Here is a 27,480-nt window from a genome sequence, read left to right as displayed (position 1 = left end):
AATGGAGCTCTTAAAAAAGTCAATTTCATGTTTCGTTGTCTCCATATCCATAAATTTCATGATTCAAATGTTTGTTGACGTGTAGCTAGCTGTTTACGATAAAATCGTAAAAATGTGTAACGAAAATAAAAGTTTTTTTTTTTTTTTTTTTGTTTTTACAGTATGAACGATTTAAAGAGTAACAACATATGGATTCTGATTCGGGCGGACATACATTTATTACAGCTAAATGTGTACAAGTAAATAATTGTAAATAAAAGTGCACAGTACTTTTGTTTTAACTGATTCTTGTGGGAGGTTTATTTCGTGAAAATATTTTTTATTTTACCTCTTATTTTTTTAAATTTATTTATTGTTTATTTTTGTTTTGTTTTTGTTTGTTTTTTGTGTTTCAGATTTGCTTACGGATATTTAAAAGTGAGTTTTGTAACAATTAGTAATAGGCAGTGATTTCAGTTTAAGCATTTCGTTTGTAACATTCAGAAACTCATTTGGACGTCAACCCCGGTGTCCCCTATTCTGAACTTATTGGATTTTTTTTTTTTTTTTGTTAATGACAAGCGTCAACACAGTGTTTGAAAACTTAAGCCAGCTTTCCTACTCGTTTTTAACCTGATTCCAGTTAAGGAATTGGCCAGCAGTAAATAGATTGACAGACGCCCAATGTTTCATTGCTTCAAATGCCCTCAAATACTAAATTAATGAAATAAAAGCAAGAGATAAGAAAGTTTTTTTGTAAAAGTTTTTCGTTTTATTGACTATAAAATTAAGCTGCTGAACGAATGAAAAGGACTGTGCACATATATTTACTTGGCAAACACGTGTAAGTATATTTACTTAGATGTATAGATGACTGCATTTACAAATAACTAAAATGTAAATTGAAGAATTGTATGAATTTAATGAAATACTTGAATTATTTACTTAAATTTTTTCCTTCTTCTTCACTAATACATCTATAATGTAATAAATACATATTTACATATGTCAGTTAGATAAGTTTGAATTTTGACTCGAATAGAAGACTAGAGATTTATATTGCAAGTACGTTTTAAGTGGCGTACGTACATTCGACCAATAAACGCGTTTACAATAGCTTTAGATCTGAAATGACTTCTGAACATGTTGCACAATATCGTTACTACGCGTAATTTGCATTACAAACATGGAATTAGCTACAAAAATGTTGTTGCGGTCTGGTGACGTGATCGTTTCACTACGTCTAACCCACATGTGTCTTATTTTGGAAAATCGCTATTTGGAAAACTGCAAATTGCCAATTTTTAACATTTCTCGACAGAACTCGCTGAGAAGCAGTAGATCGTGACATGTTAAATTGGTATCAGAAACTTTGTTTTGAATGCGGTAATTTTTTGAAGCCCCTCTCTCTTATAACCGTTCCTTTGAAAACTGAATGGTAAGAAGGCATAGTTTTCAATATTTCATTGTGGTTCAAAATGCAATATTACCGAACTTTGACCATGTAGGTCTATTTTATGGATATTATCGCATATAAGGATTCTCAGGAAATGTAAACTATTATATGCCAAAAAATCGAATTGTTTATGTTTTATGATATAAAATTTGCTGATGATAGCAATTTGACGCAAAAAATGAATGAACCAAATTCGAACCACATGCGTTCGCTTCTTGGACGACACTTCAGATCAGATTTCTTATGAATAGCTAGCCTTTCAGAAGAAGATTTCATTTTTAATGTTCTATGATGAAAATTTGTTCAAACGAAACGATATTTTTTATAGCCTAACATATATGGGGGTTATATGCGGAGAAAGCTTAATTTGGTAGTTTTCTATGACGAAAAGTGGAAAATAGTAAACTTTTTAGGAAGTAAATCAAGTTTGATAAATTTGGATGTGATGCCATGTGATATTTCGGGCTTTCATGAAGAATCTGCCTTTCCATGAAAATAATGTATAGATTTTGGTGTATTATCACCAAACGAATGAATAACTGTACTAGGCGAGATGGTGTAGTCTGCTTACTTGCTTTCAATTAAATTTGATTAATCAGACTTTACGGCGGGTCGTTGCGCGAAGGAAATAAATTTATTGAAACCAAAGTCCGGTATGTTATAGAAAGTGCATAAAGCATATAATGTCTGCATGCGCAATGAAAATATCTGAAAACATTTTGTTAGTGCTTCTGGAACGTTTAGTGTTTCTGAAAGTACCAAAGTAATATGCCTGCTACGTATGCAGTTATGTCGCGACTTTAAATGCATTGAATAGTTCGCTATTGAAAATTAACAAAATTGACTTAAGGATACGGTGATACTGCATTAAAGAATAAAGTGACCGCGTGCGACACAGCAAAACTCTTTGTTGATAGTTTAGCTAGCATTAGTTTGTGAATTCAAAGTAAAATACATTAAAATGTGAAACAAGGCCAAGCATGATATACTGTACGCAATATTAAGTTATGGATGTCTTTCGCTATTAACGTCGTAAATGAGTAAAAATTGAACTTTTTTATCCCCCATGAATGCTAATATCAATTTTCATATCTGACCAGTGTATGAGTTAATTATTTTTTCAAAGGATTTCATATTTTTCATTCTATTTCATCATAAAAACAAAAAATTTACACGTGTTTGCTGGTTGAAGGATTACTGTGTTATGAGAGAACTTTTATTTGGGAAGAGTTCCAAAAAATAGTCTATGTGATGCGAAATAAATAAATAAATTTCCATTGCAAAACCTTATTTTGTGGACAACCTGTATCTCAAAAAAAAAAAAAAAAAAAAAAAAAAGAAAAGAAAAGATTTTTAAAAAAAAAAAACGCCTTTTTTGTTTATTAAAAACAAGGTGTTCGAAATGTTTTCCATTCAAAACAAATATTTTACATTCATTGCATACATCGAAATTGTGCTTTTCACTAATTATTGTAATAAATCTTAGAAATTGCCGATTTTTGCATGTAATGAGTTTTTATATCCGACACCACTTGTGGAACAAGGGTATGTTAAGTTTGAGCGGATGTATGCAACACCCGGAAGGATTTAAGATGGACATGTCTTCATTTCATCAATAGTCTTAGAATCACTTTCTGAGTGGATTAAAGTTTATTTGTCCGATTGTGCGCCTGTGTGCCTCTCTATCTTGCTTTCTTTTGATCAACGTACAGATAGCAATTTTTGAGACATTTTGATGAAATTTGCCACAAAGCGGCGTGTTTTCGCCTATGCGCGAGTGCCCGTTTTTGGCCATTTCCCGTATAACTCCTTTTGAAAAGTCGGTATATAGATAGATGGGACGGTCTAGGGTATCTAATGGTGTTTTGTAGCGTTTTCAATTCATTTTCACTAGATAGCGTCTTTCAGCCAAAAGTTATCAATGTATTTTCTCTATTAAATATCTTTAATTTTGTATGTGGTTTGAACAGAAAACAAATGAACAGCCAGAAGACAGAGGGATGAACGGATATACTGAAACCCATTCCGAAAATGTTGCTGAGTCTATCAATTGACAAAACACTTGGCACAAAAGAAGTTGGGACAATATGAGATCCCTCTGTGTGTAGCATACATGCGCATGCATTTATTGCATTTTTATTTTAGCTGGTGTCGGGCTATAATGAGCGAAAATTATAAAAAAAAAAAAAAATAAGTTGTGTTCAAATCAGCGCTCATATCGTAATGCCGTCCACTAACTTATGTAACCCATTTCATTTCAAATCATATTTCCATATGAGTTGGTCGCCTTTCAATTTCAAGATCGTGAAATATGTAGAGGAGTATAACGCATTCAAATCAGGGGAGCAAACGTATTTCTTTGTGGGATACTACTTCCCCTTCTAATCTCCTTATGTAGTTCCTTGCTTGCTGTGTTATTAAAAACAAAATAAATCTACGAAGAAACAAATATTCGGTTTACGGCGATCCTTTGACACCCATCGTCTTAAGTCAATATATTAGAATTATTCATTAGTTTCTTGAACATAGTCGCTTCAGTTGGTTTATCGGGTCCACTTGCACCACACAGTTGTCACTTACATTTACGTCGGCCTATTAGCTGGTAGCAGGAATAACTGCATAGGCTTTATAGAACGTAATTTTTTTCGATGTGTTTGTTGGTCGTGCGACACCCTCAACCATTTCAGACAGACGCATCCTTTATTAGATCGATTGAGGTCGAATCATTTTTTGATATGATTAAAGCACGAAGCCCATTGAAAAGAATACAGTTTGCCGTATTTTCACGACCATCCCCCATATACCAATCTATTTATAAAAAAAAAAGTCATTAAATGAAGTGATTACCAAATGTGCGCAATAAACTTAGATCAGAGGGGACTTTTGCAAATCGATTCCACATAAAAAAAAATTCCACCTTTACACGGTAAGAAAGACTAGTTACTGATATTTTATGACTAAACAGTTACACAATAAATAGTCAAGTCTTTGATAAGAATGCTGACTTTATTGGCTTTGGACTAGATTAGTTCATGTTTTAGGCTACCTTCAATATAAGGATTCTTATGAAACGTAAACCTTCATATGACAATATTGAACAATTTTTGGTTATTAATGACGAAATTACAGGAAGAAGGAAGAGACGCAGAAGAAGTGTATTAAGGAGAAGTGTGGCCCATTCATTTAATATTTCAACTTTTTTTAATCAAGTTTTATACGGTCCTCGTAAATGTTTCTCCCAAATTTTACGCTTTATAATGTTTTTTTTTCATTGCGGGTGTGATTATGGGCGGGTTGGGCATGTTTCCCTTTCCATTAGTAGCTTCAAGTTAGAAGCGTGTATGTCAAGTTTTAACTCTTATTTAAGTATTTAAGTGGTGGGCGTTTAACGGCACGCGGTAGCAGCTGAATTGGCATCGAACTTCGGTCCCGGTAAAGTAGATATGTACGCTTTATTTGGTCTGCATTTTTTCTATATAGATTACAAGTAGGATCACAAATCTAATATGTTTCTATCGGACGCACTCTCATGCTTACTACTTTGCTGTGAGAAATCTTTAATTTAACGAACATTGTAGTTGTAGTGTACGCTTCTTGCTTGTTTTAGACGCTTTTAAGTGACTTCTTAAAACGTAGCGAGAACAACAGTTCTCCATAGCGCTTCTTTTTTTTTTTTTTTGTTCACATATTTGATTGCAATTGTGAAACTCTTAAATCACGAGTTACCTACACAAAGCCTTTGATATTTCACGCTTTGATGCATGAATAATGAATACACACGTACCGGATATTAAGCCGGTATATATGTTGCGCTTCGTTTCACTTATCCTCGCAAGCTCGAATAACTCGAATAACAATTACGATTAGTTCACAAACGTGGACGAAAAAATTATAATGTTTAAATTGTGAAAGGTGTCTCAGAGTGAGCCAATACATCACATATATATTTTATTAAAATAATTCAAATTAAAATTAAAGTATTGAACATTGCTTCACATGTGTCATGAAGTCTTCGGCGTTTATTTATTAAATATCTAATAATCGGGATCCATATCGTTGCTGTTTCGAAACACATGAACAAGCAAAAAATGTATCATTGAAGTCATAGCCGATAAATAGGAAACATGACTTATTTAAGAAGAACAAACGTCAGATGAATTTGCGACACACTTTAATGCGCTTACAATTTTCCATTAATTTCCCAAACAGATTAAATTCTTTTGTTTAATTTAAGTATTGTTTTGTTAAAAAAAAAATTAATTTTTTCTTGCTTATTAAAATATTATTTCTCCCTATCCCATCTTTTTGGGCGACGCAAATTGCGAACATATTCAAACTGTTGATAATTATTTGCAATCTTGCCGGAATGAAAATAAATCTTGCATTAAAATTTTGCATATAAAGAGAAAAAAGCAAATTTTATACCCTAAATAAGAGAGAAAATATTCCGAAGAATTTATAGACCATGCCAGTGTAATGCCAGTTTTAAAAATTTTTCTGAATAGCGTTGTCCATCAAATAGAAAATGCAAAATCTTTCTTTCGATTTCTCCTTAAAAACTTTGTATAGAAATATGTGAAGAAGTTATGTTCTCAACCTCAGGCGTTTATAAGAACGCGAGTTAAGGGTAAGGAAGCAGTCTTCGCATTGCGGAATATTTTTTATACTAATCAGCGGTTTTTTTCCCTCTTTTGCAAATACGTGTTCGCCGATAAGTCTATCGGAAACATGTCCGTTTAACCTTTCGAAAGATTCCAGTATTTGATTACCACACAGCGAAAGGATAAGATTCGCGAGTGCCAAGCCCGTGGTCGCGAGTTCAAATCTCAGTGCATATACATGTGCGTGAAAATATTAACTTTGCTATCTTTGCTCCTTATTCCTTGCTGTACTCCCCACATTGTGTGTAAGCTCTAGACTTTGAGGTATAGCTTGTTAGTTAATACTTTTTGGCCTGACAATAGCGTAAGACAAAGACTGTTTATTCTGAGTTGAATCTGTTGACTCGGAACTTTGCTGGGCTTTATGACCGATGATATTCTCTGCAATGTTGTTGTACTGTTTGTAAGCCATTAATTTTAATAGTATTACTTATTCGATGAAATGTATAGTTACAGCCAGTAATAAATAAATATATCGCTTTCATGCCTTTAGGGAATATTTAAATTTGGCTGGCGTCTATTTTCAAGTTTGATTTACGAATATTAGCGGAGAATGTCAATCTTTTCAATTTTGAGAGCTTGAAAAAATGAATAATGGTTGGGTTAGTTGAATATAGTAAAATTAATTTAAAATGTCACTCCGCTTAACAACATGATGAGATCAGTATTTTTGACTTTTGTTATTCTTCATAGCTATTTCATTATCGAAAATCGAACAAAATACATAAGAGATTATTTAAATTTCTACTTCTGCGGACGGACAGACGACGATGGCTAAGACTATGTTTATCTATCTCTTTAGAAAATCTATTTGGTACCAAATTTCTTGATCGTTTTTTTAATTATATATATTTTTTATCATATGAATTAAGTCTATTTAGCACTATAATGAACGGATTAGCTAAGTTTGCTTTGCTTTATTTACGAGCGAAAAAAAAGGATTTTAATAGAAATTAAGTCAAACATATAGATTAGTAAAAAGAGATGGAGTGCTCTACTTGTTTCTCTCCCGGTCTTTCTCCTCTTCTCCGATGGGGACAGAGTATGACCCAGAATAGTTTATGTTTATTTATGTTTCCCGCTAAATCTTTTATATCTCCTTCTGGGTTGTAAGGGTGCCGTCGGAGTGGCCTTTTGAATTTGTCGCGGTACAATAGCAAGCTAATGAGGTGATGGTTGTCGAAAATCATTATTTTACAGATATCAAGCTAACGCCCCAAAAGCTTCTGCCCTAAAAAACTAATGTTTTTGCACTTAATGAGAATAAGATGCGGTTGATGCACAACACATGCTTTGAAATGCTTTGGGTTAATCCAAATGAAATGACCACTGCATCAGGCATCGATGATTTGCTTGCACCCGATCGTTCATTTGGCTTGAAATGGCTGTCCTCGGTAGATGTTGATGATTGATCGGAGTCCTATCTGTCCTCAATTCGCTCTCGACCTTCTTTTCAGTCTTTATACCGCTTATAAGTGTTGCTTTAAGGCGCAGCCTTGCTACCAAAGTGGCTTCTTTAACTTCCATAATGTAAGACATAGTAAAAATCGAAAAACTCACTTTTTTATGTTTGCAGAAGGACGCAGATGCCAAAGATAGTATCGCTCCACAGAAAAATAACATTATTTTATGATTTCATATTCACCACCAAGTTTAACTGATAAATTCCACTTGCTTCTTGATCACAGCACTATATACATTGTTAGCTGTTTTTTTTTAAATAAAATTTTCAGTTTTATTATTAAATTTTTATTCTTCTGAAAATGATTGACAAGAGTATATTTGGTAATTTAATAAATTATTGAAAAATCTTTAGGGAGTTCTTTGCACGCATGTGACTATAAAAATGTTTCTTTTTTTAATTATGAAAAGTACTGTTGCGACCTTTGAACACACACGTGCGCATACTACACACGGTATGCATAAATCCAATGTTCTTATACTCATCACCGGAGGTTGAGGGGTATATTCAGTTTCGCAAAACGTTTACAACGCTTACAAGGAAGCTTCAGAGATCCCACACACCAGTCTATGTTATATTCTTGATCAGCATCAGATTCTGAATCGATTGCAGCTTGCTCCGGTCTGTTCGTTTGTATAATGTCTGCGCGATACACGATAATATAGGGTAGTCATGGTCGATTTTTTCCATTTTTACGCTTGTACTGCTGCAACGCGCGTAGAAAGGTGTTACAATTTTTGCACATTTATCTGCTATGGCTTATGAATAATTAGCTATTAGTTTATTCCTTTTGAAAAACCGGGGTATCCTCACTTTACGTACTAGTTGTGCTTCGAAGTACTTGGCCTATTTTCAATACCAATTTGGGTTTTCAATACAAATTTATAAAGGTTCTACTAGTAAGTTAAATGCATCATCGAATCTGATTGGCCAGCTACGACTGATTTATATTAAGTTATTTTCCTATGAGGAGTCTGAAAACCTTCTGCAGATTAATTATCATTTAAGATACTGTGTCAAGCATCTCATAAGCACACTTTCGAATAAGGCATCCAATCGAATCACGTATAATTTACTGAAAATGAAGTCATAAACAAAATATTTGGTGATTTAGTAAAATGCATTGCTTCTTATCTACGATAACAAACTTCAGAGAGAATGATTTCGACTATTTTCCCTCCTATGAAAGTGCCCTCACATTACGTACGCCTTAAATCAATCGTTCAGCTGATGCCGCACGAATCTGTGCCAATTATATGAACGCTGGAAGAGTAAGGGGAAGATTCAGATGCTTTGATAATTTCCGGAAAGTTCTTTCTCATTACTGTATATATGTAGCAAATCACTTTGCCATCAAGTTCAAATGAAATATCTTAAGTAAAGACTGGCCTATTGGTTCACTAATGCTATATCCGCCCTGGATGGCGAGTACAAAAGATTTCAATGCAATGCAAATAAAACTTTCGTACATGTTCTGTTTAAGATAATTTTTAGCGCTAATGTTGCAAGAAAACTATTCAATTTGTCGGATGAAGTGCTCATGTCCGCATATATATGAAGAAGATAGCGATTTTTATTATTATGTTTTTTTTGTTTTTTTGCATCACTTTAATCACAGTGTATATTACATGACTGCATTTATATTTTGAAATAGGCACTCAGCAGGTTAAATGGACTTTGCTTTTATGAGAAATGTGCTCAATTTCTATTGTAGACGATTGAAAGAAGCGCAGGGAGAAGTCTTTAGGCATCGCAAAAAATTGAAAAACAATTTTTTATTTTTTTTTTTTCTTTAAATTATAAACACATGCGAAAAGGCATGCAAAGAAATGTCTATTAAAATTTATTTTTATAATCATCACGAATTTTGTCATTCCCCTTGCAACGTCCACAGACTAGTGTCGAAGATGTTTCTGTTTGAAATTTTCTTATGAGATATTTTTATTTCTGGATGTATTTGTTTGCGCTTGAACTCCCCGTAGTTTCCAAAGAAACGAAACGTATTCCCTTCTTTTTTTTTAACATCACCAATCACTCATGGCGTGTTCCCCGTTCGTATAACGCATTTACGGTCGAAAAGAAACCAGTAGACAAAAAGAGACGGACAGGGTTACGCCTTCAACGGTTGACCAATGCTATTAAATGATATTTTTATCGCTTAATTTTGAAAACTTAACAGATTGTTTTCGCTTACAGGCGTGACCATGATGATGCTGTATTGCTGGATGTTTCAATATGGTACGTCAGAGTCTTCATTTAATAAAATTGCATACTGGCTGAGGGTCAAGTAGCGCAAATAATTAAAATATTCGGAATTCATTCGAACTATATATTTTACGTCAACAAAAACTTCTTAAAGATAAGCGTCGCCCTACAAGTCTCGCCCTTCGATTTGCATAAGAATAATAATTCAATATCTGACAAAAATGTTAACAGGGGAGACAATATTCGGCTTGAGCGGAATATTTTGTTTGCAACTATTTGAATTGTAATATTTCGCGGTATATATTATATAGTTGTCTAACATAATATGAAAATTGAAATTTTATAAATAATTCAAGATGTATTGACATATGCATGTAGACAGCGTTGCAGTGGCCCGAGTTTGTAATTGTGGTTTATTCTCTATTTTTTTTTACCGCAAATAGGTCAAATGTTTATAAAACGTATAAGTATGTATTAGCCGACTTCTAGCGTCTATGTATGGTCGATCAGCGTGAATAACGTCCCTGTTTCATAATTAAAACTTTCATAGCGCTCAGCATATTATAGTCATATGTAGTCAAGTTATATTCATTATACGCATGAGTACAAATCTCAATGCGATAGAGTTTATTTTGGTGGGACTTATAGCGTGTGCCTAGCCGATGAGGACATAAGACTTATTGCACGCTTGGCACGCATCTGGCACGCGTGCTGCGGTCGCTTTCCTATTCCTTTCTCTTTCTTCACTTCTTTTCATCCGTTACGTTATCATTCCTTGAATGGTTCAGGAGAATGCCTACAACACACATTGCGCAGACGGACAGACATAGCTAAATCAACTCAGAATTTCACGTTGATTAAGAGTATATGTATTTTATAAGGTCTTTCCTTCCTTCCTCTTGGGCGTTATTATGCGCGGTTGCGCTAATTTCACTTTTTAAAGCGTACGTATTCGAACGTGAAGGGGTCAAGTGCTTAATACGATGTGCACTCCTCAAGTTGTTTATTTTGAGCAAAAAGATTGTTTGCACTGTAAAATGCCATTATCGCAGAAATAGACGCAACTGAGCCAAAGAAATCGTACAATTTAATGGCGCTTGAAATGAAATGCTTGGTTTCAGCTCATATTTTGCAGAAATCATTGGCAACGGTCTGCGCGTAAAACAAATTAAAATGTGCGTTTTTACTGCCAAGTGATAAAAAAGAAGGAATAGGAAAAAAGAAAAGACAATTATAGACTCAATCAGTTCGGCTTTGTTTAATTAAAATTTTGTTTTTTAATTACCACATGAAAACTAATACATAAGGGGCAAATAGGAAAATTATATTCGATTGTGGCCGAATTTCGTATACCCCTCATCACCTTGTTCTTCATTGAAAAGAAATACGAAAAGAGAAAAAGATAACAACAATGAAATGCCGATCTTGTACAATGTTCAGAGGGTGCGGCAAATAGGTAGCCGTATGATTGAACCGACAGACAAATTTGCATAAATCGAATCAGATTTGGATGTTAATTAAGCATATATGTACTTTGTACAGTCTCTGAAAGTACCTTCTGTCATGTCCAAGACACGTGGAACGATAGATTGAGAAAGAGGAAGATTTTCGTTCAATTAAAATTGAGCTGAATTCCTTAGCACTCATCACTAGCGCATGTCGTATCTCTCATCACATCTCGTATATATTTCATAAATGGTCTTTCGATAATTATGACTAGCGCTTGTGTTAAATTTTGACAATTTTTCACATTGATCGGATTAGAATTCGAAGCAAAAAAGTTGAATTGATTGGGTTATTATCGGCACTATCAGCGTGTAATCGCGATACCCCTGAACCTTATTTCATAGGGAGGATAAGTTTCTTAGGGAGTCGAATAAGCTGCAATCGTCAAGTTGTGTCACAAAAAATCAACAAAGCTAAAATTGGTTGAAACGAGTCATTATTATCCCGAAAAGCTTGACAAAACCATTGTTAGTAAGAACTGAATGCAAAATTTAACAAAAAAAATTCCATAATTATTACACATGTTATACATGCGTGCACTGATTTCCTCTCCCTGGCTGGACTTCTTTACTCGACTGTACTCCTCTTGATTTTATGCGATACTGGTGCGTGGATTGACACTTTGCCCGAAAGTTTTCAAAATACAAATTACATATATTTTTTTTGCTAAGGCGCTTCATCGATATATAGAAAAGAAAAAATCAAACGGCTGCGTCCCTTCCGAATCTTTAAAGTCCTTAAATAATTAAATCGTTTGACTCCAACAACATAGGCTAAAATGAAGTTGCGGATTGTAAATCTCCCTTTTTTCATTTAAATATTAAAATCTTGAATTCCAGTGAGTGAGTAAGTGATTGAGTGATTTTTGTTAATCTTACAAGTCTTGTTTCAAATAATAGGGGAAAAAACATTATTCTGCGTTGTCGTCAGCCAGATATCGATCCCGTTGAATAAATCTTGCCATTTTGTCATTAATAATTACAAGATTAAGAAAATTATAAGACATGATATTGAAATTACCGTTGACAGGGACAATCATTTATCTTCCGGTTTATGCGGCAGCATTGACATAATTGCCTTAAATAGGCATATAAAGGTAGCAAACACGTTGGAAGCATAATTGAATTTACTTGCGCAGCAGCTAGTGCCATACATGAATAGTTCTTTGCTTGATTGTAACGTCGCATTCGCAAATTGGACGATTAAGTATCTCGTTTATGCGTTTGCTTTGATTAAATTCATTTATCTCGTTTTTCTGGAACACTAAATAAATTTGATTTTGAAAAATTCATTTCGGAAATCCACTTGCAGAGAGAGTATCAAACAACTGAAACTTTTCTCTCACTGCTCTATTCTATAGCTATCAACAACGGTTTATGTAATGTTCAGTATCCCGCAATGGACTTAATACAATATAAGACAATAAGACCGATGCTCGGCAGTATAAAATTTGGAAAACCAATATAAGCGAGAAAATGTGGATAAGTATTATGTAAATCCGGGGATAAATGTATTGCCTTCATCCTACATGTTACGTTTTATGGGAGATGAGAGAACATTACGAAAAATATTCATTGATTGCAATTTATTCATAACGCGTTCGATGGTTTGCTTACAGAGATGATACCAAGAAATTAATTTTGCGTTAGCACAGGTAAACTTTGATAAAAACTTGCAAAGTTTCTTTGAGGTCCGCCGCATTCTGCTGCTGTGACCGGCCACTAGTCATACAAGAGAACAAACTGTTTTCTTGTCCTAACTTGTATGAAATTTGACATTCTACAGTGATAGTCCGGATTAAAACTTTGTAATAACAATTTTCTTGTAAAAGATGATTGTTAAATGACAAAAACCACAAACCAAAAAAGGACATGTAACTTGTGACGTGTCTGTGATGGTGCTTAGAATAGGTAGTAAATTGTCTTGGACATTAAGTGTGAATGGATATGTTATTGAAACATTAAAAAGATCATGAATGAATATTTAAATATAACCTTAAGAGAATACTCTAAGGAACAGACTATACTAAACTGTTTTTTTTTCACTAGCAGTCATACGATGCGTTTTTTATGCCCATCGCCGATGGATGGAGAATGTATTCATTTTCTCAACACGTTTCCAATCCCCCCAAGCAAGTATCAGAGACGCCACAAAGTAGATAAATTCTTGATCAGCATCAAATTCTGAGTCGACTTAAGCATGTCCGTCTGTCCGCTTGTATATCCGTGTATTGTCTGTCCTACACATTTTTCGGGCGGCAAAAATGAAGCAAGCGATTTCAATTAAGGTAGAAACATCGGAAATTCTTGCACGTAGCTTGATATTAGCAATGGTCCAAAACGCTGGAAGGACACGCTCGCACCACCAGGTAAATTAAGAATACTTTTGTTCTTTAAGAGGAATAAAAAATTAGTTTTTCGCTAATTACTCATAAACTGTACAAACATTTGAATACATACTCTATGGGCGATGCTGCAGTATAAGTATAAAAATGGAAAAACTCCTGCCCAATATATTATGGCGTACCGAAATTTAATCTTTTTCACTGGCTCTGTAAGGCGCAGTGCCAATGATTCCATACGTCCCATAAAGTATATAAATTCTTGGCCAGTTTCAAATTTGAAATGCACCTAAACATGTCCGTTTATTTGACTGTCCATTTGTCTGGCTGCGCCACTGCGTAGTATTTGTGGTAAACATTCTACCGATCTCGCCTATAAATTTATACAAGAATTTGGAAGTGACTTAAACTATTGCAAGGATACGCCTACAATGCCCACACGCCTATGCGACACAAAAGTTTTATTTTAGAGGATGAAAATTTACTTCTTCTACAATTGTCGTCCTTCCCGGGGTAACGATGATGGGTATAGAAGATTCGGTCACAACCGAATATAATTTTCTTACTTGTTTTAAATTTAAAATTCTAGGATAAGTATCTTCTTTCCATCTCCCTTTTCTCTATACGTTTTTGCAAAATTCTTTTGTTCGTATATTAAAATATTTTCTTCTTTCAATTTTCTACCATCGCTTTATACGCCATTCAGTCCAATTTAATGATGCTTATTTTCTGGCATACAGCTCATCTAATATGTCTTCATTTTAAGTAAGTAAAAAACTTAGTTACACACCACCTAAAGGAGATGATTCTTCCCGTGTGTACATATATTTTTATATATATATGTTAGCACATTGAATAAGTTTTGACTGCCTTATAAGGACGGGCAGAGCCAATGCGATGGATTACTGAATAAAACTGTGAATTTAAAAGCGCTATCTTTAAACTTTACTTAAGAGTGCAAACTAAACTTGCTGACGTGTGCACAACACAAATTTCGGGGCTTTCGATAACTCGAGAAGTTCCTCAAAAAAGCAAAAAAAAAAAAAAACGCTTTATACCACAGGCTTTACTACTTAATTCGATAGATAGCTTTGCTGAGTTTGCGACAGATGATCAACAATGGTTGCGGTACGATATGCAAAGACCAAGCAACGAATATAATTATATTTACATTTCTTTCTTCAATCTGAAGGGTCATCTCGATGTAGCATATTATGAATTACTTTAGCCAAAGAAAAAACCAAAAACCTATCACTAGGGCCGCTACTGCCAACATATGGATATAGAAATTTAGTTTTTCCGTGCTTAGGATACAAATATAATATTCGTATTTGTTTCTTTTTACAACATTACTAAAGGTGGGAGGAAACTTATTTATACCCTTAATGTGCTTATACTACAATAATGAATATATGGGATTTTAAATCTGTTGTCAAATATTTTAACATATCCTCTCAATCGCTGATATCTAGCAAATTTGAAATACCGTTTATCAACAAAGCAAGCAATTGTTGGTCATTTAATCATATTACATGCTTTTCTCCTGCTTTTTATTTCTTCATAAATCCTCTAATAAAAATCAAATAAAATGGAATATCTTTTGAATATGACAATACCAATGAATTTCAATCAATCCTTCTATTTTTACAAGGTTTCTTTGCTGCAAAGAAATAAATATGAAAAAAACATTTACTTAATCTCCACATGCTTGTCAGTCGTAGTGTATCGTTTTCAAGGTTTTGCTGTCAACATGAGTAAAAGATATTTGTAGCAATTTTTTAATATATTTCTTAGCCAATGTACTGCTTCTTGAGCAGTTATGCATTGGCAAGCTTAGTTGGCAGATACTTGCTCCTATAGGATTGGAATTTAGGAGAAATGCAAAAAATTCTAATTTTCCTCAATCCATTATCCATTCAAAATACAAGAATGATAACATTTTCAAATTATTTGCTTATTAATTTATAACCACTATACAGTTGTTTTGTGACAACGAAACACAAGCACATCCACAGACGTAATCGGTCATGCACAGTGAAACGTTAACTAACGGGCCAACGAAGCACAATTATCGATATTTTATCGATCGTCTTTTTTTTTCCCAATCTTCAATATAAATCTATTCAATATAAATCTAGCCTTCGAAACATAAGAACGGTTACTCATTCTTGTTTGAGTTTACTCTTACTGCTTTACTGTATTCAAGGCATCCTTAACCTCTCATAAGTTTAACGTCAGTAAAAAATCCAATATATTTTTCAAACATATCGCCGTATATATGTATATATATATATATAGTCGTAGGTGTATACTTAAAATATTTCTGGTAATCTGTGTAATATTTAATGGAAAAAATGTCGAAAATTTTCTTAGTTCATCCAATTACTATAAAGAATTCTAAATCTGGCAATGTCCCTGTAAACGTCCAATTGGTACGTATTGCATAAAATGTAAATAAAAGCTTTTTCTCTTCATAATAATTCAGATCAGTTTTTTTTTTCAGATGAGTTTTCAAATCCCCACAAAAGTAGCAATATCGTAAGGTAAGTCTAAGGATCTTTCCCAATCGCAGTCGTAATTTGCGTTTTTCAAAAATTACCTAACAACGACTTCACTGTACAAAAGTAAATTTCGATTATTGGCATTTTGTCAATTGACGGCAGTCACCGTCGTTACCGGTTTTTTTTCTTCTTTTTTTTCGTTGTCCATATTGTTGATGATATCGATGGATTTGTAATATTTTTTTGTTTCTTCTTTTAAAATTTTCTATCACGAATATGCTGAAAATCTCTTTGACCTTGTTGAGGACAAATGTCAATAAAATTGAGAAACTCATATATTTCATCGCATTATCGTCATCATTATTGTGATGATTTGCGCAAAGTAATGTTTTTCTATATCTAGTAATGAACATTTCTGCTTTTATTTTTGGCCATAATATGCTATTGAGTGGAACTGCACACAGCACAGCAAACAATATGTTAAAAGTACTTGCACGTGTATCGCTTAGGCGGTGCAAAGAATAAATTTAAGACATTTTTCGAATTTTCTTGTTGCCATATTTTTCTTTTTTTCTTAAATTTTTTTTCTTTTTTTTTGGTTTTGTCAAAATTATTATTTGAAATTCATTGTAACGTGATACGTATATGTATGTAGGTATATTTTTTTGGAATTTTTTTTTTTTTATTCAATCATTCTAATTCAAATAAAACATCGGGAGTTAGTAGTGTGCAGGAATAATTATCTATTTTTACAATCATATGGATGTATATGTGGCTTGTACTTCTTAAGAAAATTTTGAAAAATGTAACGGAAAACCGTGCTATTTATAGATACGTTCCTGTTAGGAAGTCTTCGACAATTTGATGGTGAAAGTTAATAGCGATCATTTTGTATTAGAGTATTTAGATTATTTTAAAGATTTTCTATGCCGTATTATTTTTCTAGAATCGATCAATCATTTTCAGTATTCATTAATGCTGTCAAATACATTTATATGCGAGACGACGCAATCTTAAAGCAAATCTATACTTACGCGCATACATTAAGTCTACGGGGTTAATAATGAGGATTCTTTTATAACAAGTACAGGTATTAATATATCGATGTACTGCCCCCCTTACGGCGAGTTTATCTCATTGATTAATTATTGTAGGCATTTGAAATCAGACTTTGAGAAAGTCTCCGTATTTGATAGTTTGTAAAATATGATAAAAACTCAACAAGATTTATAAATAAGTCAATAAAATGAAGCTTTGGAATTTTCAGTAATAACGGAAGCAGCTTAAGCGCTTACTTATCTATGTAAGCAACATATAGGTTTTACGTTTTCATTGAAGATTGAATGTTAAATATTCAGCATTCGTTCAAAGGCAGCAATGCCTTTTTTGATTCATTCTTCGTGGAAAGAGGAGAAACAAGAATTGTGAAATGGTCTTTTTATTAACTTAACTTAAAGAGACAAGTGACAGTTTTGAAAAATATTCCTCATCGGGGAACCAAGATTGACCATGGCAGGCCGACTCAGGCCTTCTCTTATCAAATGTACACTGTATGTCATATAATCAGGAAGATAATGTTCCTTATGGGTTTCTGAAAATAGGCGAAACGTTCGTCTTAAATCTCGGGGTAGTATCGCCCAGATATTGTATGGGTATAATTTACATATCTTTTTTTCTATATCTAGTTACAATTTTTCTTTCGGCAATAAACTATTTGCAGCATATATATATGTATACATAGTTTACACATAATCTGCACATCTTTGAAATGTAACTTTAGTGATATACAAGCACATAGGTAATATGATAATGTAATCTTTCTCTACTTAACACAGCACTCAATAGACATGCAGATGTGTAGCGTAATCATTAACGAACCCATAAGAGTTTCGTATGCAGTCCCCGCCCATCAAACGAAATGTGTCCAAATATCATGACACTCCGAAAGTGTTAGGGGTCGCTGCACATGAAATTCAGATTTTTCTACGATATTTATTGAAGCATAGCGTTTCTCTACGTATAATAAATACATTTAAAGCAAATATACATCTTTGCGACGCAGTCTTATTATACCCACATACGTACATGCTACTTTTAACTTAGCCATTCTCTACGAACACGCTATGCTATTGGCAATTCTTATATCTATGTACTATAGTCACATAAGCATTCCCTAGGAATAATCATTATCTACATATTGTTTACATGTATATATAGTATAGCAGTATAGCGAGAATGTTACGAAAGGAAACCATAACATATCAGGTATTCAGTATTACCAGCAACTTTCAACTAGACATATGTAGTTGGCAAGTTTCAGCTTAAGTTTACATATTAATTCGTACGACCGATGACGTATCCATGAGAGGACAGGCAGGTGGTCAAGGTTGAATCAACTTGGAATCTTCTCCCTTTTCAACATGCCAATACGTGTACTCCGTAGGGTATTTTGATGTCTAGTTTTGGGTATGATTATTGGATCAGTGGATGGACAAATGTCCAAATTTTTCGATAATGACCATAAACGATGGAAGAAGAAAGAAAGTGTTTTGAAGCAAATTCAAAGTCTTGGCTGTTAAATCTTACCAACCTATCAACTATTCTGAGTCGTATTTTTTGAATAAAGAAAAAGAAAAAAGGAAGAAATTTAAAACAAAAGACAAAGTAAAGTGGAAGTAAAATATTGTCTATAAATGAGATAAACAACTTCTGAAGCAGTACTCATAAATACGCGACTAATAGGATATGGGATGAAACAATTTTTACTGCTTTGACTATAAAATCCGCATTGTTAACCGCTGCATCAATGATAAATGCATAAATGAACGTCGCGTTATACGAGTAGGCTCTTAGTAAGTTTACAAGGCAACCCATATTGTATGGATATCGAGTAAATGTGTATCGAAACTATATAAATAAGGACATATATGTATGTAGAAATGTGCACATATAACAATAGTAATAAATTGTAGACATCTTATTTTGTATGATGTATATGGGTTCCCGGATAGAGCAGCAGCAGCAGCATCACAATTCCATGTTAGCGTTGACGATAAATGTGTAATAATGAAGCTGATGCTATGTTTATTATTACGTTTTCTTGTTGATTGTTTGGTTCAATATTTGTAATATATTGATTGCTTTTTATTTTTTATTATTTTCAAAGATTATTTATAGAGATCAGGTAAAGTTTAAATAATGATTTTGGAATTGTTTGCTTTCGGCGCTTTTTTATATATATATATATATATATATTTTTTTTTTTGTTATTGTTGTTGCACAAAGTCTTTTGTTTCCTTATTAAGATTCTGCAGTCATAGAGGACATAAACCAGAGATTATTGCTTGTCACATCTATAGAAGAAACAATCACTTGGAAAATAAATATTATAGATGGGGATACGAATTTACTGATAAATGGGAAATTTATGCAAAATAATAATTCATTTGAAGAGAATGAATGGTAAGGAAATATATTATTGCAAGTATGGTTCATTTTGACTTACGCTTATTATCATGCATCGTGCAGGACATGCATCTGTTGCCCAAAAGACAACCAACGGGGCTTTCCACGGTATATTAATTTGTTGTTGTTATAAATTTTGAAACACTGTTCAGACAAGCAATAAATTATCAAATGAATACAGGACTAATCAAAAGACGGAATACCTAGTGAGTACCGGTGCCCGAGTATTGTAACACACTTCACTGATAAGCTGCCAATTAATCTTAGGAGCGCTTCGTCATAGGGGGATGAACGTTCTCGTTGTGACACATAACAATATCATTGTTTTGGTCATATTGCGTCCGCTTTTCGGCTCAGTTGCATCAGTTGTTGTTGTTCTTTTCACCGTTGCTGGTGTTGTTGGTAGCGATCTTTAGGGAAGGACTGCGCTGGGCGGGAGTAAATCATAATACACCACACCCAGTTAACTTCCTAAATGTAGCCATACATTGATATTCAGCTTTGTGGTCATCTTGTCCGCATCACGGTCGTTTGCATTTGGAACATTGTAACGCATATACGATTCGAAGACGATTCTTCGGAAGTTGATCTGTTGTTCTGTAGTCACTAAAGTTAGAGCATTTTTAGAAAAGTTTGCACATTGTCAATATGAATTAAACATTAAGACACACTTTCTCTTTTGCAGCCACATTTGAATCGCAAGCAATGGTTTTTTTCTATTCTAACATAAAAAAGTCCAAACTCCAAAGTTGGAATTGGAATTTGTGAAGAATGAAAGTTGTTAACAACGATACGTTTTTGCCGGTATCGTTGTCATTCAGTGTCGATGTGCAAGCTTTCCGAATAAATTTCAAGTACAACTTAAAAGATTGTAAAATTTGAACACATGTAAACTTTCAATAAATTATTATGTTTAATATAACTAATTTACCTAGAGAAATAATATCTAAGGCTAAAGTCTTAAAGCACTAGCGTCTAAGGCTGTCGGCTTTATTGAAAACTCCACTGTACTTGAGATACGAAGATAGTTTCTCATCATTAAAATAAAAACCTGAAATTCGTGTAGCGACTAATCCCGAAAGAATTTGCTGATCTTTAAGCATTCAACTATAGCAAGATCTAGTACTAAGCGTTCAACAATTAAACAAGTAAGAGAATTATATTCAGTTGTGACTGAATTTTTTTATATACAAACACCCATCACTTTTATCCTAAAGAAAGACTAAAAAACAATAACAATACAATAAATTCCGGTACACTATGTTATTGAATGGGCGTGGCTTATTTTTTGCATCTTTTGCCGAAATTTTTATCGTCTGTCCATTGTAGTTTATGGATAATGAACGAAAAACCCAGAAAGCAGACATGTGCTCAGCTCATGTTGTACAGTAAGCGAGGCTTTTTAATAACAACCTACGTGCAACAACTACCATTGCTTTGTCCAAATATCAAGATGATTTATTCATTTTTGGAAACCGAAGAATGTTCATTACGGATATTACTTAGATTAGCAGACGGAAGGACGAAAAGACGAACATATGTAAGTGAATTCCGAGGGTGAGTCTCATCAGAAACACATACGCTTTATGTGTTCTGCAAAGGTTTCTTTTGGGCCTTGTAAAAGTTTTGGTAAACAATATAAACTTATTTGGTCACATATCTCTAGCCCCAAGCAATTCGTCTTTTCATTTCTTCTCTGGCTGAAATGGCTTTTGGCATATCGCATACCGCGGTCCACTGCGGGTGTCCTTCTGTTCAATTCAAATGACGATATTTTACTGCTCCTTAGTTGCGATTGGTACGATATTTAGATATTCGGAATTGAGATTAATGAATCCCCAGCACGTATCAACGCTTGGATGATGGTAACTATATTCCGTATCCACATGGGTAAGGCTAAAGCTATACTTTTTAATTCCCCTGGGACTGGTTCCTTCAACTTGCGCATGAGTTTAAATGCGAATCCTATTCATCTGGTGAACTCTTTGTCATGTGCGTGGATAATTTCTGCTAAGATATGCCTTACGCTAAGGAAATTCTATAATCTGAACCAGCGCTTGCCCGTCCAATTACGCACGTACTTCTTATATTGCATGTACACTATTGTGCTAAAGTAATCTCTGGCTGCCCGTCTTATAATCTGGAGAGACAAGTAAGACTTAAAAAGCGATCAAAGATTGGCGATAGAGCAACGTAATTATTTGATTGGTCGTGATGTTGACCTATGGCCTTATAGTTGCGAATTTAAATCAATACATCAAATAAAACTAAAAAAAAAAAACGATGATGATCTACAATATTGACCGATGATTTCGGGTGCCTTATAGAGCTTTACGTGCTGTCGTTTGCGATCAGTTTGCGCGGCCCTCTAGGCGTGTCGATCGACCGGTTTTCACAGTTTTCAATAGTAACCTGCTTGCAAGTACTTTCAATGTTCCTGCTAAACTCGAAGCCGACCAGCCAGACAAATGAACGCCTGGCCTGTGACCAGAATTTGAGGCTGATCAGTAACCTTATGTATACACTGTACAATGTATAACCCGATCATTAGCCGGATATATAAAAACAACCAGGATTTTCTTTCTCATTTCTTTTAAAAAGTTATTAATCTCTTTAAGAACTAATCGAACTTTGTTTTTCCGTAACATTTTCTTTTGCTTTCATAAATTATGCTCTTTGTTTTATTAACAGTAGATCTGCATTAGAAATCTGCTTAAATTTAATGTTTGTTGTTAATTTTTTCAGTTTTTTTTTTTCTTTTAAATAAACAAAATTGTCACAAAAATTAAAAGAAAAAGACGAGATATCACAGACGACGTAAAGTTTTACGTAAGTTGACACTTGCGAAATGACATTAAAGTAAATAGTATTCCGCAGATAGAAAATTTGCTGGAATCTCCTATAGTCAACAATACAAAGTGGAGAAATAATTAACGAGATATAAGCATTAAATGGAATGGTGTCAGCAAAGGGAAGTAAAAAAGGGGTGAATTCACTTATAGTCTCTATGCATGAGGAAAATAGGGATAAATGTGCGACAATGTCATGTTCGTAAATCCTGAATATCTGTCATCGTCAGCCAGTAAATAAAAAAAAAAAAGAGATTTCAAATTCGTCTACTACTTCTGATGTTGGAGGCATTTCCACAACATTTTACATGATCCACGCTAACATTTGAATGTTAATGACTTAGACATCCATTCGTCTGATGTGACGGAGTACACATTAAAAGTAATTTATGAAACTGAATTACTAATCAGTAATACTTATTAAAAGTCAACTTTTACGATTATGGGAATTCAAAGGCGAAGCAAGCAAGTGGATGGCGGGCTCTTTGATTCTAGAATTCACCTTGATTAAGTATATATACATTTTGTGAAATATATACAGTGTGATGTCTGCTTCTGGATATTAGAAAGGCTGCTAAAGGATTATTACATTTCCGTGAACTTATTTTGTAATGGAATGCAATCCTGACGCTTCCTGACGTTATATTTTATATCTAATCTTTCACAGTAATGTATGTAATAAAGTGACGCATTCAATTTTTGTATTCACTAGCTTAATACGAAAGGATATTAATTTCTTCATCCCGTTTGTATCACGTAAAGAAAAAGTCGCAAAAGATGAAGTAAGCTTTGGACCCAGTATTTGAGGATCATTTTCTCAAACAAAAATATTAAAGTATTAAACTCTTTTGTTAGCTGAGGAGACAATTGGGCATAAATTTACAATCGCATAAATTTAAATGCTTTCGCGAAGCATTTTCCAAAGATCCCATATATATATATCTGCTATGAACAGTAAGTTTTAGTTTTTAGTTGTTTTTTGCGTGCATGGCAGTAGACGGATCATATCAATGTTCAAATATGTTCTGTAACTATCTGTAAAGTTTCAATTTTTCTTTTGCAATACCGAAAACAGATAAATGACAACTGGAATAAGGAACTGATGGATTTGGTAAAGTAGAGCTAGAATCGTATGGTTTAGCGTTTCCGATGATTTTTGTTGAGTAGTATAAACGAAAAAATATTGGGATCCGTAGGGCGGTGAGTATAGCGTCCATTCACACATTTCGCTAAGATAGTGAAAACGCATTAATGACTGTGCTTCACGTGCTTCACGTGCTTCACGTCTCTGGGCATGTAAACAAGCAAAAAACTGCCGTATCCGGGTGTTCGAAAACCCCCCCAAAAAAAAGTCGAATACTCTTTTCAAGCACAATTGGTGACAATTCATTGCGGTTTTTGGGCGGAAAGTGACTAACGGTGGATCGATCATTACAACGTTTGCTGACTTTGTTGAATGTCGATTAATGTCTGCTGGACATCGCCATTCGACATCGCACAGCTCTTCACGTAATAGCTGCATTGCATGGTTAAAAAAGAGAGAAATTCTTATTGGGAGACACTGTACACATGTAACTTGTACATAATGCGAGTGTGAATACGACTATACCTTTTCCCAACAGGTACCGTTGTTGTCATTGTCTTGCGCCCTTTAGTACTCGATACGAGCTGCCAAATGCAGTACGTGAGGTATAAGAACAACAAATTGTATTTCAACTCATCATTTGCGGAACTTTATTTAACATTATTTTATTGTGTAGAAAAGCATAGTGTACCGGAATTATATATGAAAGGCGTCGTATTTTATGAATGGCAAGGAGATCGAAAGTTGGCGCAATGATTGAATCGCCTGCAAAGACCAAGATTTCCTCAGGAAGGGAATCAGTGAATTGCCTGAGGGATGGGCGAAAATTGTAGCTGCACATGTAGAGTGCTTTTAATAATTAATTTAAATAAACAAAAAAAAAAAAAAAGAAAAATATTGTATGTAAAAATAATATATATATATATACATATATATGTATATTTATTTCTTTAAAAGTAATTAAATTGCTTAGTACTTTTATGTTGCTTTAAATTTGACATAGCTAAATCGAAATGCGACTGAATTGTCCCCATTCTATGTATTTATTAACAAGTAAAACCATATATAATTACATATGTTATATACATCCATACCTCACATATATGTATGTATATATATATGTATATATATAAACATATAAGGCAAGTAAAGGCATATATAACAAGTAAAGGCATATATAATTATATATGTTACATACATTCATACACCGTAAATATATATGGATGTGTATGCTTAAAAGTGTATAAAGAGAGAGAAGCTTTTGTATATTTTCTAGGAATAAAAATAAATAAACAATAAAAGCAGAGAAGCAAGTTATTATTATCTATTATATTATATGTATATGTACCCACGTAGACACAACACAATTAACGCTTGTACAAGCGTATGTTCAGACACACATCCATATGAATACAGACACATTAATATTTTAACTATAATTTGCGCATTGTATGTCGTCCTAAAATAATCGTTTACATGCGTGCTTGTTTGTTTGTTTTTGCGATTTAAATACATATATATACAAATACATATATATATGTGTATATACGAATGAATTTAACACATCACTGTCTGTCTATCTATTTGCATATTTATAAGTTGTCAGTCATCTATTGGCAACAAAACACAAGCAATGATCACAAATGCAAAGTGAAATGAAATGAATTAACATTAATGGTATGCGAGTGTATTGGGAAATATGGATATTCTAAGCATATGCAACCAAAAACCTCAAAGATAGGCAATGTAAACGGCGGTCACTTACTTCGAGTTCAGTTCACTTTGATAAGCTCCTATTTGCTTTTACCTCATCGCATTTAACATACGCTCATATTGAAACTAAAGTTCTTTCTTTCTGATATGCTTTCAATTTCTAATTGCAAAAGAAATTAACAACATATAGTATCTATATATATATATATAGATATATAGATATATATACAAAAAGCTAGAATAATTTAATTTTTATACACATCACTGTAGGATGAGGACTACATTCATTTTGCCAAAACGTTTGCAACATCCATAAGAAACGCCACAAAGTATATATACATCCCGGGGACACTAGAAGTATGTTCATCTTTGTAATGTCTGTTGTAAACATTCTCCTGGCCGCAGAAAGGAAGCTATCGACTTCAAATTTGGCAGATTGGTATTGAAAATGGATGAAACCAGTCGAAGAACACGCTTACAAGAACATGTAAATTGAGAACATGTCCGCTTTTCAGAAGGGACCAACAACTGTTTTTTTTTCTCATTACGTACAGAATCCAGCAGATAGATTTACAAATATTTGAACATATATCTGTAGTACGTGTATAAAATAGGGGAGCGATTGACCACCAATTATTATAGTGTATTAAAATTTAATTTTTTTTTCAACACCTTTACAGTGCGCAGAAGTAAATAATTCTTGGTCAGTTTCAAATTTGGAATGCACCTAAGCATGTCCGTTTTTCCGTCTGCGCAACTTTGTACTACTTGTGGTACACATTCTCGCTATTTCCGAAAGAATTTGGAACGGGACCTAAACTGCGATGCCCATGCGTCAAAAACTGTTAACCTCTCTGCTTTCGGCTGTGCTTGCTCGTTATACAGAAACAACAACAGAAACACGACATAAACTTCAACTTTTATTCTGAAAATAGAGAAAATCCAATATTATATAGTACGAAGACTTAGGCGTTTTGCTTTTTTCATTCTTTCTTAGGGTAACGATGATGGATATAAAAGATTCACTCACGATCGAATGTTAGTTTTTTTTTTCCTTTTTTAAATCTGTATTTATTATACCACATCTATTTCGTCGCCTTCAAAGTAATTCTTAAACTCAAGTAATATTCCTTGTTAATAGTTTGACCTGACGGAGGGAACTCATAGAGCGTAACATCTTTGAATTTTGAGTGAGTTTGGTGCGGTTTTTTGTGCTTTGCTCAACTTTTGTACGATACTCGCTCGCTTGGCTTATTGTTTCCAGGTCGTGTGCATAGATCCAAGTCTTATCTCAATTTGAATAGAAAAATACTTTTTGTGTCGTACAAAACCAAGAGCAGCTGAAACACTCATGACGTTCATGATGTCAAATTTAAGCCAGATGTCTGTCACAGTACTATCAATTTAAAAAAGAATATTCCCGATATTAGGATATTCGAATCATTTTTTGTATCACTCATAGCACCTTAACATGTAGCTAGAGACTTCATAAAGCATATTTTTAATTGAATCAATTTAACTCTGTTTGTTGTCCCCTAAAAAATTGAGTTAGAAAGTTGAAGCTTAGCCCATATACTCTTCGTTTATCGCTACAGATAAATTTGAAAATAGACGCGATTCGGCTATAGTAAGCAAAATATAATGGCTTAATGGTTCAAAGCAATTGTTGTTTCGAAATTCTGAACATTTCTGTCCAAGTATTCTGTGCTCATAAAAACCATTTAAAACTTTACTCGAAAGCTGAACCATGATCTGCTCATAACCCTGTCCGTAGGAGGTGGAAAACTTTATAAGCTAAACATCTCAACACACAACATTTCGTCAAAATGTCTGAACAATTGCAACCTGTAGATTGAACACAAAATTAGAGGCACAGACATCCGACGAGCAACCGGACAGAAAGACGGAAAGACAGCTTAAGATTAGTTTTAGTCGAATAATTATAATTTACTCGCATTAGTGCAGTACTGAATGGCGAAGCAGTTAGCATTTATGTATAGAACGTCAGCGCTCTGCTCGATGGCAAGGCTATGAATTATGTATTGCATGGCGTAGGCAATAGAAGGACTCTCACTCTGATACAGACGTTAGACAATTAATTTGTGAAAGGTATAACTTACCGCCTATATAGGCGTTGATCGAAAATCTGGTATAAATATTCTTTAAGTCCACCTGAAAGATCGTCATAAGCATTGTGCCAGATTATCAACTTGCCAAGCAATTTAAGGTTGTTACATATTAAATTAAGGTGATGAGAT

The 27,480-nt window shown here is 33.8% G+C and overlaps 1 protein-coding gene across 17 annotated transcripts in view; it reads left to right on the top strand.

The window, feature by feature from the left end:
• LOC119633132 (small conductance calcium-activated potassium channel protein) overlaps positions 1-27,480 on the top strand; it is a 244,980-nt gene that overhangs the window by 5,990 nt on the left and 211,510 nt on the right. Inside the window, exon 2 of one of the 17 annotated variants that reach the window (XM_038026448.1) lies at positions 162-239. The exons of 15 other annotated variants lie outside the window; for them this stretch is intronic. The gene's annotated coding sequence lies outside the window, so the exon portion shown is untranslated. Of the gene's footprint in view, positions 1-161; positions 240-583; positions 824-27,480 lie in introns of those variants that run through there. One more of the 17 variants, XM_038026458.1, reaches the window with a different exon arrangement.

The sequence above is a fragment of the Glossina fuscipes genome, unplaced genomic scaffold (assembly GCF_014805625.2).
Source record: "Glossina fuscipes isolate IAEA_lab_2018 unplaced genomic scaffold, Yale_Gfus_2 0, whole genome shotgun sequence".
In the NCBI taxonomy this organism is placed as follows: domain Eukaryota; kingdom Metazoa; phylum Arthropoda; class Insecta; order Diptera; family Glossinidae; genus Glossina; species Glossina fuscipes.
This window is presented reverse-complemented; position numbering and strand designations above follow the sequence as displayed.